Below are 13,605 nucleotides of genomic sequence, written 5' to 3'. Positions count from 1 at the left end.
AACGTCCCCAGTGACTGCATTTGATTGGTGAAACGGAGTCAAACGTCACCAGTGACTGCATTTGATTGGTGAAATGGAGTCAAACGTCACCAGTGACTGCATTTGATTGATGAAACGTCACCAGTGACTGCATTTGATTGAGGAAACGGAGTCAAACGTCCCCAGTGACTGCATTTGATTGGTGAAACGGAGTCAAACGTCACCAGTGACTGCATTTGATTGGTGAAATGGAGTCAAACGTCACCAGTGACTGCATTTGATTGATGAAACGTCACCAGTGACTGCATTTGATTGATGAAACGTCACCAGAGACTGCATTTGATTGGTGAAACGGAGTCAAACATCACCAGTGACTGCATTTGATTGGTGAAACGCAGTCAAACGTCACCAGTGACTGCATTTGATTGGTGAAACGCAGTCAAACGTCACCAGTGACTGCATTTGATTGATGAAACGTCACCAGTGACTGCATTTGATTGGTGAAACGGAGTCAAACGTCACCAGTGACTGCATTTGATTGATGAAACGTCACCAGTGACTGCATTTGATTGGTGAAACGGAGTCAAACGTCACCAGTGACTGCATTTGATTGGTGAAACGGAGTCAAACATCACCAGTGACTGCATTTGATTGGTGAAACGCAGTCAAACGTCACCAGTGACTGCATTTGATTGATGAAACGTCACCAGTGACTGCATTTGATTGGTGAAACGGAGTCAAACGTCACCAGTGACTGCATTTGATTGATGAAACGTCACCAGTGACTGCATTTGATTGGTGAAACGGAGTCAAACGTCACCAGTGACTGCATTTGATTGGTGAAACGGAGTCAAACGTCACCAGTGACTGCATTTGATTGGTGAAACGGAGTCAAACGTCACCAGTGACTGCATTTGATTGGTGAAACGGAGTCAAACGTCACCAGTGACTGCATTTGATTGGTGAAACGGAGTCAAACGTCACCAGTGACTGCATTTGATTGGTGAAACGCAGGCATGCGATAGATCCTACTTTGAAGGTCTGTCTGACAAACCAAAACAAACAAAGCGTGCATTAACAGATCGATAAAAATCAGTAGCGAGTAGCGAGCTGAATGTAGACAAATGGAGCGGAGTAAAAGTAGCGTTTCTTCTCTATAAATACACTACCGTTTAAAAGATTGGGTCACATTGAAATGTCCTTATTTTTGAAGGAAAAGCACTGTACTTTTCAATGAAGATAACTTTAAACTAGTCTTAACGTTAAAGAAATACACTCTTTTGGTGCAATATCTACATAGGCCCATTTCCAGAAACTATCACTCCAGTGTTCTAATGGTACAATGTGTTTGCTCATTGGCTCAGAAGGCTAATTGATGAGTAGAAAACCCTTGTGCAATCATGTTCACACATCTGAAAACAGTTTAGCTCGTTACAGAAGCTACAAAACTGACCTTCCTTTGAGCAGATTGAGTTTCTGGAGCATCACATTTGTGGGGTCAATTAAACGCTCCAAATGGCCAGAAAAAGAGAACTTTCATCTGAAACTCGACAGTCTATTCTTGTTCTTAGAAATGAAGGCTATTCCACAAAATTGTTTGGGTGACCCCAAACTTTTGAATGGTAGTGTGTACTCAAGTAAAAGTATGTTGCATTAAAACTACTCTGAGAAGTATAATTTATCCCAAAAGTTACTCAAGTCGATGTAACAGAGTAAATGTAGCACGTTACTACCCACCTCTGCATAGAATATAGACATTGAAATAAAATATGCCTAATAAAGTAAAGGAATAAGCGATAGAGTGAAGCTGCCAACTTGGAAGCGCGACAATCTGGTAATAATGAAGGAAAAATACATTTGCAAAAGTAGTAAAAAGTTACCGGCCTTATTGTTTAATCTAACAAACATTGAATGATTATTGTTTAATGTAAGTATAATACCTGTACATTACTAGAATATGTTTAAGTCTTAGTTGTTGCTATAACTTCATTCTACATTTTTGTGTATGCATTTTTTTCAGCTGTCATGTATGATATTATTCCGCTAAAGTCACTTTCTTTCTATCCTTCAGCGGATTGAGGACTCCCCCGACGCCAAAAGGCCAACAGGAGCTCAGCGGGTGTTAAATCTGCACAACATTTGAGGGTCAGCATCACAAAGACAGGTAAGTGTTGTCATGAGAATGAAAACATGGTAACAGCAGGATGTCAAACCTCGCTGCCTTTTCATGTAAATGTTGACGCTCGCGCCTCGGCTCTTTGGCCCAGACGACCGCCTTCTTTCTCCCCCAGTTAGCGATCGGGGTCTAATGGCAGTAGCGGCACATACAGTAGGACACGCAGGAAGGAAGTCAGCAAGTAAATAAATATACAGTAGCTCTCTGAAAGGGTTTGCTACAGCTGTACCTAATATAGTGACCGGCTGTAGAGGAAGACCAGCAGCATTACTAACAAACATGATCCATTTTTTTCTTTCTCTTTTTATCTGAAGTTTATTTTGACCTCACCGACGTTGAACTGATCTGAATTGATTTTATTAAACTCATGAACCATTTTCTGAAAAATAAAAAATTTTTTAATTGAATTTGATCAAACTTAGCTCATTTAAGACTCAATAAGTGAATGTTTTGTATAAGAATCTTCAACAGTTCAGCTATTCTAATGTTATTGTTACAAAGTCACTTATTGTATTTGGCCAAATAAAGACGTGAGAACTAAAGTTTCCTTTAAGCATACTTATTACTTACATAGTTTATATTTTTTTAATATTTTATTTTATTAAAATTGTAGTTTAACATACCAAAATTTGACTTTATTCTTGATATATTTTTGGCCAGTTGAGCGTCACTTTTTTTCTAAAATATTTTTGTATTTTATTTTTATTTACTTTAGCTTAATCAGGCCAAATTAAGGATCAAGAACTGAATGTTTTGTATAAGAATATTCAAACAGTTCAGCTATTCTAATGTTATTGTTACAAACTCACGTATTTTATTTTAATTTATTTTATTTATTTATTTTCTCTTAGGAATATTCTAACATTAATCAACCTGACTTTATTCAAATGTGTCATTATTGCAACATAACTTACATTTTATTTATTTTTTTACTATTTTATTTTCAAATACTCAAACTAAATATTTATCCCTAAGAATACTTATTTTATTTTATCCATTTTGATCATTTTATTTTAACATATTTGACCGAATAAAACTTGCCAACTAAGGATTTTTTTCTTCAAATATATTGTAGCAATAATCAGCCTGTGTGGCTGGAGCCTATCCCAGCTGCACTCCGTCAGAAGGCAAGGTACACCCTGGACACCTCATCGCAGGGCCAACACATATCATAAATGTTTTTATTTTGTTATTATATTTTAACATACTTGGCCAAATGAAGACTCAATAACTAAATATTTTCCCCGGAAGAATACTTACCTTATTCTATCCTTTCTATTTTATTTTATTTTAACATATATTGCAAAATAAAGACTTAGGAACTAAAGTTGTTGCAACATAACTTGCATTTGCTTTTATTTTCTATTTTATTTTTGTTTAACACATTTGGCCAAATAAAGACTTGAGAACTAAAGTTTCCTTTAAGCATACTTATTTCTTACAAAGTTTATATTGTTTTAATATTTTATTTGATTAAAATTGTAGTTTAACATACCAAAATTTGACTTTCTTGATATATTTTTGGCCAGTTAAACGTCACTTTTTTTCTAAAATATTTTTGTATTTTATTTTGATTTACTTTAGCTTAATCAGGCCAAATTAAGGATCAAGAACTAGATACAAACATGATCTATTTTCTTCTTTCTTTTTTCTTTTTATCTGAAGTTTATTTTGATTCCACCAACCTTGAACTGATCTAAATTGAATTTATTAAACTAATGAACCATTTTCTGAAAAAAAAAAAAAGTAATTGAATTTGATCAAACTTAGCTCATTTAATACTCAATAACTGAATGTTTTGTATAAGAATATTCAAACAATTCAGCTATTCTAATGTTATTGTTACAAACTCACATATTTTTATTTTATTTTATTTATTTATTTTCTCTTAGGAATATTCTAACATTAATCAACCTGACTTTATTCAAACGTGTCATTATTGCAAAATAACTTACATTTTATTTATTTTTTTACTATTTTATTTTCAAATACTCAAACTAAATATTTTTCCCTAAGAATACTTATTTTATTTTATCCATTTTGATCATTTTATTTTAACATATTTGACCGAATAAAACTTGCCAACTAAGGATTTTTTTCTTCAAATATATTGTAACAATAATCAGCCTGGGGGCTGGAGCCTATCCCAGCTGCACTCCGTCAGAAGGCAAGGTACACCCTGGACACCTCATCGCAGGGCCAACACATATCATAAATGTTTTTATTTTTTTATTATATTTTAACATACTTGGCCAAATGAAGACTCAATAACTAAATATTTTCCCCGGAAGAATACTTACCTTATTCTATCTTTTCTATTTTATTTTATTTGAACATATATTGCAAAATAAAGACTTAGGAACTAAAGTTGTTGCAACATAACTTGCATTTGCTTTTATTTTCTATTTTGTTATTTTTGTTTAACACATTTGGCCAAATAAAGACGTGAGAACTAAAGTTTCCTTTAAGCATACTTATTACTTACATAGTTTATATATTTTTGAGTATTTTATTTTATTAAAATTGTAGTTTAACATACCAAAATTTGACTTTATTCTTGATATATTTTTGGCCAGTTGAGAGTCCCTTTTTTTCTAAAATATTTTTGTATTTTATTTTTATTTACTTTAGCTTAATCAGGCCAAATTAAGGATCAAGAACTAGATACAAACATGATCTATTTTCTTCTTTCTTTTTTCTTTTTATCGGAAGTTTATTTTGATTTCACCAACCTTGAACTGATCTAAATTGAATTTATTAAACTAATGAACCATTTTCTGAAAAGAAAAACAAATGTAATTAAATTTGATCAAACTTAGCTCATTTAAGACTCAATAACTGAATGTTTTGTAATAAGAATATTCAAACAGTTCAGCTATTCTAATGTTATTGTTACAAACTCACATATTTTATTTTAATTTATTTATTTTCTCTTAGGAATATTCTAACATTAATCAACCTTACTTTATTCAAATGTGTCATTATTGCAACATAACTTACATTTTATTTATTTTTTTACTATTTTATTTTCAAATACTCAAACTAAATATTTATCCCTAAGAATACTTATTTTATTTGATCCATTTTGATCATTTTATTTTAACATATTTGACCGAATAAAACTTGCCAACTAAGGATTTCTTTCTTCAAATATATTGTAACAATAATCAGCCTGTGGGGCTGGAGCCTATCTCAGCTGCACTCGGTCAGAAGGCAAGGTACACCCTGGACACCTCATCGCAGGGCCAACACATAACATAAATGTTTTTATTTTTTTATTATATTTTAACATACTTGGCCAAATGAAGACTCAATAACTAAATATTTTCCCCGGAAGAATACTTACCTTATTCTATCCTTTCTATTTTATTTTATTTTAACATATATTGCAAAATAAAGACTTAGGAACTAAAGTTGTTCTCCTATGAATATTCTAACATTAATACACCATATTATATTAAAAATGGTATTGATTGCAACATAACTTGCATTTGCTTTTATTTTCTATTTACTTATTTTTGTTTAACACATTTGGCCAAATAAAGACTTGAGAACTAAAGTTTCCTTTAAGCATACTTATTACTTAAATAGTTTACTTTTTTTTAAAAATATTTTATTTGATTAAAATTGTAGCTTAACATACCAAAATTTGACTTTATTCTTGATATATTTTTGGCCAGTTGAGCGTCACTTTTTTTCTAAAATATTTTTGTATTTTATTTTTATGTACTTTAGCTTAATCAGGCCAAATTAAGGATCAAGAACTAGATACAAACATGATCTATTTTCTTCTTTCTTTTTTCTTTTTATCGGAAGTTTATTTTGATTTCACCAACATTGAACTGATCTAAATTGAATTTATTAAACTAATGAACCATTTTCTGAAAAGAAAAAAAAAGTAATTGAATTTGATCAAACTTAGCTCATTTAAGACTCAATAACTGAATGTTTTGTATAAGAATATTCAAACAGTTCAGCTATTCTAATGTTATTGTTACAAACTCACGTATTTTATTTTAGTTTATTTTATTTATTTATTTTCTCTTAGGAATATTCTAACATTAATCAACCTGACTTTATTCAAATGTGTCATTATTGCAACATAACTTACATTTTATTTCTTTTTTTACTATTTTATTTTCAAATACTCAAACTAAATATTTTTCCCTAAGAATACTTATTTTATTTTATCCATTTTGATCATTTTATTTTAACATGTTTGACCGAATAAAACTTGCCAACTAAGGATTTTTTTCTTCAAATATATTGTAACAATAATCAGCCTGGGGGCTGGAGCCTATCCCAGCTGCACTCCGTCAGAAGGCAAGGTACACCCGGGACACCTCATCGCAGGGCCAACACATAACATAAATGTTTTTATTTTGTTATTATATTTTAACATACTTGGCCAAATGAAGACTCAATAACTAAATATTTTCCCCGGAAGAATACTTACCTTATTCTATCCTTTCTATTTCATTTTATTTGAACATATATTGCAAAATAAAGACTTAGGAACTAAAGTTGTTCTCCTATGAATATTCTAACATTAATACACCATATCATATTAAAAATGGTATTGATTGCAACATAACTTGCATTTGCTTTTATTTTCTATTTACTTATTTTTGAGAACTACTTTCCTTTAAGCATACTTATTATTTAAATAGTTTACTTTTTTATATATATTTTATTTTATTAAAATTGTTTAACATACCAAAATTTGACTTTATTCTTGATATATTTTTGGCCAGTTGAGAAAATATTTTTGTATTTTATTTGTATTTAATTTAGCCTAATCAGGCCAAATTAAGGATCAAGAACTAGATAGCAGAAACACTATTGATTAATTTGGTGAAGACATTTGTTTTTAAAGTTACACTATTTCATATATTGTTGTTATTATTATCATAAATAAATATTATCGCATGTTTCAACGCAAACAAAAGTGAATGTATTTAAAGCTACTGTTATGAGGTGTGTGTCAAATGTGTCCATGTGTTGTGATCCTTGCCCTTTGGGACTTTGTGACGTTTCTGCCCAGGAGCAAAGATTAACAAATGTGAGATCACGATAAGACATGATAACCTACTGTAGTGCTTGCTTGGAAGTAAGACGCCACCATTTGTGTGTTTTACACACGTCAACAATGTTGCAATTGTCACACTACTTGTCACTCTCCTTTTCCTCCAATGCTAAACATGGACAAAATAGACTGTTGTTTTTTGATGGTGCAGAGGAAGTGAAAGTTTGGTGGAGCTAACACGAGAACAAAAGCGGGGGGGGAAGGGGGTGCTGGGAAGTGAGCGAGTCATGACCGTAAAATGTCTGCAAAATTCAATCGAGACAAAAACAAAGCAATGACAGGGGGAGTGTGTGCAAAGGCTCCTTTGAGCTGACATGTTTTGTTTTTGCATGACATCTTCTCCACATTTCTGGCCGAGTCAGCGAGGTTATTGGAGTTTAAAAGTGTTTTCAGCTTCTGAGTCATTTAAAAATGTTAGAAAATGGCAGCTAGTTTGGTGTCTCAATGTCTTGCAAGCTTAAAGTTACCAACACTTTGGTAAAAAAATAACATAAGTACAATTTCTCACCCTTTCTTTCTTTCTTTAGTTTATTTGGAACATGGACACACTTATATAGCATAATACATCACACAATTTCATATCATTTCACTTTACATCAGGGGTCACCAACCTTTTTGAAAGCAAGAGCTACTTCTTGGGTACTGATTAATGCTACCAGTTTGATACACACTTGAATAAATTGCCAGAAATAGCCAATTTGCTCAATTTACCTTTAACTCTATGTTATTATTAATAATTAATGATATTTACACTTAATTGAACGGTTTAAAAGAGGAGAAAACACGAAAAAAAATGACAATTAAATTTTGAAACATAGTTTATCTTCAATTTCGACTCTTTAAAATTCAAAATTCAACCGAAAAAAAGAAAAGAAAAACTAGCTAATTCGAATCTTTTAGAAAAAATTTAAAAAATAATTTTATGGAACATCATTAGTAATTTTTCTTGATTAAGATTAATTTTTGAATTTTGATGACATGTTTTAAATAGGTTAAAATCCAATCGGCACTTTGTTAGAATATATAACAAATTGGACCAAGCTATATTTCTAACAAAGACAAATCATTATTTCTTCTAGATTTTCCAGAACAAAAATTTTAAAAGATATTCAAAAGACTTTGAAATAAGATTTAAATTTGATTCTACAGATTTTCTAGATTTGCCAGAATATTTTTTTTTAATTTTAATCATAATAAGTTTGAAGAAATATTTCACAAATATTCTTTGTCGAAAAAACAGAAGCTAAAATGAAGAATTAAATTAAAATGTATTTCTTATTCTTTACAATAAAAAAGATAATTTTACTTGAACATCGATTTAAATTGTCAGGAAAGAAGAGGAAGGAATTTAAAAGGTAAAAAGGTATATGTGTTTAAAAATCCTAAAATCATTTTTAAGGTTGTATTTTTTCTCTAAAATTGTCTTTCTGAAAGTTATAACAAGCAAAGTAAAAAAATTTATGAATTTATTTAAACAAGTGAAGACCAAGTCTTTAAAATATTTTCTTGGATTTTCAAATTCTATTTGAGTTTTGTCTATCTTAGAATTAAAAATGTCGGGCAAAGCGAGACCAGCTTGCTAGTAAATAAATACAATTTAAAAAATAGAGGCAGCTCACTGGTAAGTGCTGCTATTTGAGCTATTTTTAGAACAGGCCGGCGGGCTACTCATCTGGTCCTTACGGGCTACCTGGTGCCCGCGGGCACCGCGTTGGTGACCCCTGCTTTACATCATGTCCGAAAAGGAGTAGGAAGAAGCAAAGCTTATTTAATCCTACCACTTTCCCACTTCGGAGCGTTTACAAATATATACATTCATTTACTGACTTTTTTTTATAGTAAAATGACATCCGTGAATGAGTAATACCGTATTTTTCGGACTATAAGTCGCAGTTTTTTTCATAGTTTGGCCGGGGGTGCGACTTATACTCAGGAGCGACTTATGTGTGAAATTATTAATACATTACCGTAAAACATCAAATAATATTATTTAGCTCATTCACGTAAGAGACTAGACCAGGGGTGGGCAATTAATTTTTACCGGGGGCCGCATGAGCAATCCGAGCACTGCTGGAGGGCAACTTTGACAATATTTCAATTAAATTTTGCTCAATATTATTTTTTATACATACCGTAAGATAAATAATAATAATAATAATAATAATAATAATAATAATTAATAATAATAAGTTTTTACAAAAAGTTTGTTTTGAAGGGGGGATTGCAAACTTCCTGTTGATTTTTGCTGGGGGTTGTCAATCTATGAAATGTAGGTCTAAGTGAGACCTACATAGAGGTTTTTGTTTCATGTCTCTAAGACAGGGGTCTCAAACACGCGGCCCGCGGGCCAATTGTGGCCCGCGAGACGTTAATTTGCGGCCCCCACCTTAATATGAAAGTTTAATGTTAGTGCGGCCCGCAAGTTTTAAATGAATGGCGCTTGACAGCGTTGTGTACGGAGCTGAAAGAATCTACCAATCACGGTGTGGTATAAGGCTCTCGACAATATCGAGGGTGTGCCGTGATGGCACTGCCTTTAGTGTCCTCTAGAACCTGTCATCACGCAGTCTTTTTCTCCATACAAAGCGTGCCTGCCCAGACACATGTTGTATGAGGCTTTTGCAGGCACACACAAGTGATTGCAAGACATACTTGTAGAACAGCCATACATGTCACACTGAGGGTGGTCATATCAAAAACTTTAACACTGTTACAAATATGCGCCACACTGTGAACCCACACCAAACAAGAATGACAAACACATTTCGGGAGAACATCCGCAACCTAAACACAACATAAACACAACAAAACAAATACCCAGAATCCTTTGCAGCCCTAACTCTTCCGGGCTACAAAAACCCCCCCGCTACCCCAACCCCGCCTCCTCCTAACCCCGCCCACCTCAACCCCCCCTGAATTCGGAGGTCTCAAGGTTGGCAAGTATGCATTGACGTCACTTGCGTGATGCAGGCAGAGAAACATTTTGCCGCTTTTCCACGACACCCGCACACGCTCTTCCTCCCTCCCTCCCCGCCTCCCTCGCTCGCCCGCCTGCTCGCTCCCGCCCCCGTTGTAAACAGTCCGGGTGGGGAAGACGAGCAGTCCGGTAGCTTGCAAAGATCTCCGCCGAAGGACCGAGCGACAACACAAAACTGGTGCACTGGACCCCAGCGCTGATACTCCGACAGAGAGTCGCTGGGCGAATCAGACGTGTAACACGTTAGTCGTGATGTTAGCCCGTTCGGGGCTAATTGTGCTACCGTAACTGTAAACTCCACGGCGAGCCCCCCCCCACCCCCCCTCCACTCCATTTGTTTTAAAGTTGTCCTTGAATACTGATGTTGGAAATTACCTTTTCTTCTATGCTCTTCATTCTCAGAAGTGATGACAAACATTTTTTGTAAATTTGCTGGTAATGTTTTACTTTTAGCCTTAAATATGACACATAATGTCTGTAACTTTACTAGCTCCTGTAATTTCAATAAACCCGAATTAATAAATAATATGTTAGTGTGTTCTAAGTAATCTACTTTATGAATAATCCTTATAGCTCTTTTCTGTAGTTGATACAGAGAAAGTTGCGGTGCACAAGGAATACAATTTGAAACGTCATTATACAACTAGACATGCTGAGGAGTATGCAAAATACCAGGGAGATGAGAGAGTGAAACTGGTTGCAAATTTATAAACCAGTCTACTGAGGCAACAAGATTTCGTCAAGAAAGCAAGCGAAAAGAGCGACGCAGCAGTCAAAGGTAGCTACATGGTGAGTGAGATGGTTGCTAGGGCGGGAAAGCCATTCAAAGAAGGTGAATTCATTAAAAAGTGCATGATAGATTTTTTTTAAGAAATCTTTTCTTGCGGCCCAGCCTCACCCAGTTTCTGCATCCAGTGGCCCCCTGGTAAATTGAGTTTGAGACCCCTGCTCTAAGACATTCCTACCGGAAGTTACAAGCAGTTTTGTCTGTGTTTTCCTCCGAGGAGCAGTTTTGTCTGTGTTTTCTTCCTATGGGGCGCTAGAGTGCAATTTTTAGTTTTGGGGTTCGTTTTTTTTTTTATTAGATCGCAATTTCCGCCAGTCCTGATTTGTGTGTAAAGTTTGGTGAGTTTTGAAGCATTTTAAGGGGGTCGAATTACAGCTCAAAGAGGCAAAAGTGACTGTTTTTAAGTAAACTTTTGTTTCATGGGATTTAGCGATTAGGAGTGACAGATAGTTTGGTAAACGTATAGCATGTTCTATATGTTATAGTTATTTGAATGACTCTTACCATAATATGTTACGTTAACATACCGGCACATTCTCAGTTGGTTATTTATGCCTCATATAACGTACACTTATTCAGCCTGTTGTTCACTATTCTTTATTTATTTTAAATTGCCTTTCAAATGTCTATTCTTGGTGTTGGCTTTTATCAAATACATTTCCCCCAAAAATGTGACTTATATTTTTTTTCCCCTTCTTTATTATGCATTTTCGGCCGGTGCGACTTATACTCCGAAAAATGCGGTACCACTTTTTAAAGCATTTTGGCGGACCAGCCAGGACACAACTGAACTGTAGCATGATCTGTTTGCAGCCGCAGTAAAAATAAAAAATTAAATAAAAAATTCTCCTGCTTGCTGGGATAATATTGTTGCCGAAGCAGCTGGAGGCGGAACAGAGGAATGTTGTTTTCTGCTGTGTGGCGCAGCGTGGGCACAATCAGCCTAGCCTGCCAGCAGGGATTGGTGGCACAAATTACAGCACAACAGGATGTTTTTTTTAACACTGGAAGGACAAGGTCCCGTCCAGTCCTTCAAGATGTGGCAAGACACTAACAACACATTTGCTGCACTTTTGTTGTTTAGGTCTGTGATTCAAATGTCCGATAATATCGGACTGCCGATAATATCGGCCGATAAATGCTTTAAAATGTTATCGGTATCGGTTTCAAAAAGTAAAATGTATGACTTTTTAATACGCCGCTGTGTACACGGACGTAGGGAGAAGTACAGAGCGCCAATAAATCTTAAAGGCACTGCCCAATCACATAATATCTACGGCTTTTCACACACACAAGTGAATGCAAGGCCTACTTGGTCAACAGCCATAGAGGTCACACTGAGGGTGCCCGTATAAACAACTTTAACACTGTTACAAATATGCGCCACACTACGAACCCACACCAAACAAGAATGACAAACACATTTTTGGAGAACATCCGCACCGTAACACAACATCAACACAACAGAACAAATACCCAGAACCCCTTGCAACACTAACTCTTCCGGGACGCTACAATATACACCCCTGCTACCCCCCTACCCAAACCCCGCCCCCCGCCCACCTCAACCTCCTCATGCTCTCTCAGGGAGAGCATGTCCCAAATTCCAAGCTGCTGTTTTGAGGCATGTTAAATAAAATAATGCACTTTGTGACTTCAATAATAAATATGGCAGTGCCATGTTGGCATTTTTTTTCCATAACTTGAGTTGATTTATTTTGGAAAACCTTGTTACATTGTTTAATGCATCCAGCGGGGCACATCACGACAAAATTAGGCATAATAATGTGTTAATTCCACAACTGTATATATCGGTATCGGTTGATATCGGAATCGGTAATTAAGAGTTGGACAATATCGGATATCGGCAAAAAAGCCATTGTCGGACATCTCTACAAAACGTGGATTATTATGATCAGGCTTTGATCGTCAAAGGTGTTTGGTAATATCCATCCATCCATTTTCTACAGCTTGTCCCTTTTGGGGTTTGCAGGGGCTGCAGCCTATCCCAGCTGCAATCTGTGATAATTCTACCTTCTGATATTTTGTACATTACATGTTGTACAAGTTAATGGTCTTCAGATTGCTCATATTTTCCCCCCGTGTATTTGGCTTCAGCCGAGTTGCAGCCGTACATTTAATTTGGCTATCAAAAAGTCTGCACTCTTCAGCCATGAGAGAAATCCTGTGTTTAACCAGGTGCTTCCTCAGATTGAAGGTATTTCCGCCACTTGCCTCGCTTTTTGCATCCCAAATATTGCAGCGAGCGAAATCTGCATCGGCATCGTATTTGGAAAAGGCGAGCCAAACTTTAGAGCGCTTTCTATTTGGCATGGTTGGGTTTTTGTCGTGAAACATTGATGGGTTGCAAGATTACTGAGAGCATGTCCGCTTTGAAATTGCCTGTTTTCCTCAAGTGCGAGCAAGTACTCGCCACTCGCAAATGCTAATTCAAACAGACGCGACGTCACGAGCAACTCAGGCACAGAAACATGGCACCGCTGGATTTTACGTGAATCTGTGGTTTCGGTCATTGCCATAAAAGTACCGGATTCGTTGCCCATCACTTGTGACAAAGCAAGATCGTAATGTAAGACTTT

At 35.2% G+C, this 13,605-nt stretch overlaps 1 protein-coding gene across 1 annotated transcript in view; it reads left to right on the top strand.

Moving 5' to 3' along the window:
• The first annotated feature begins 2,050 nt into the window (after nucleotides 1-2,050).
• The window catches only part of LOC133660440 (apolipoprotein A-I-like), a 37,201-nt gene continuing 25,646 nt past the window's right edge, over nucleotides 2,051-13,605 (top strand). Inside the window, exon 1 of the mRNA XM_062063940.1 lies at nucleotides 2,051-2,143. The gene's annotated coding sequence lies outside the window, so the exon portion shown is untranslated. The remainder of the gene's footprint in view (nucleotides 2,144-13,605) is intronic.

Source organism: Entelurus aequoreus, linkage group LG11, assembly GCF_033978785.1.
Source record: "Entelurus aequoreus isolate RoL-2023_Sb linkage group LG11, RoL_Eaeq_v1.1, whole genome shotgun sequence".
Classification (NCBI taxonomy): domain Eukaryota; kingdom Metazoa; phylum Chordata; class Actinopteri; order Syngnathiformes; family Syngnathidae; genus Entelurus; species Entelurus aequoreus.
The sequence above is the reverse complement of the archived record's forward strand: the minus strand, read 5'-3'. Positions and strand labels throughout refer to the sequence as shown.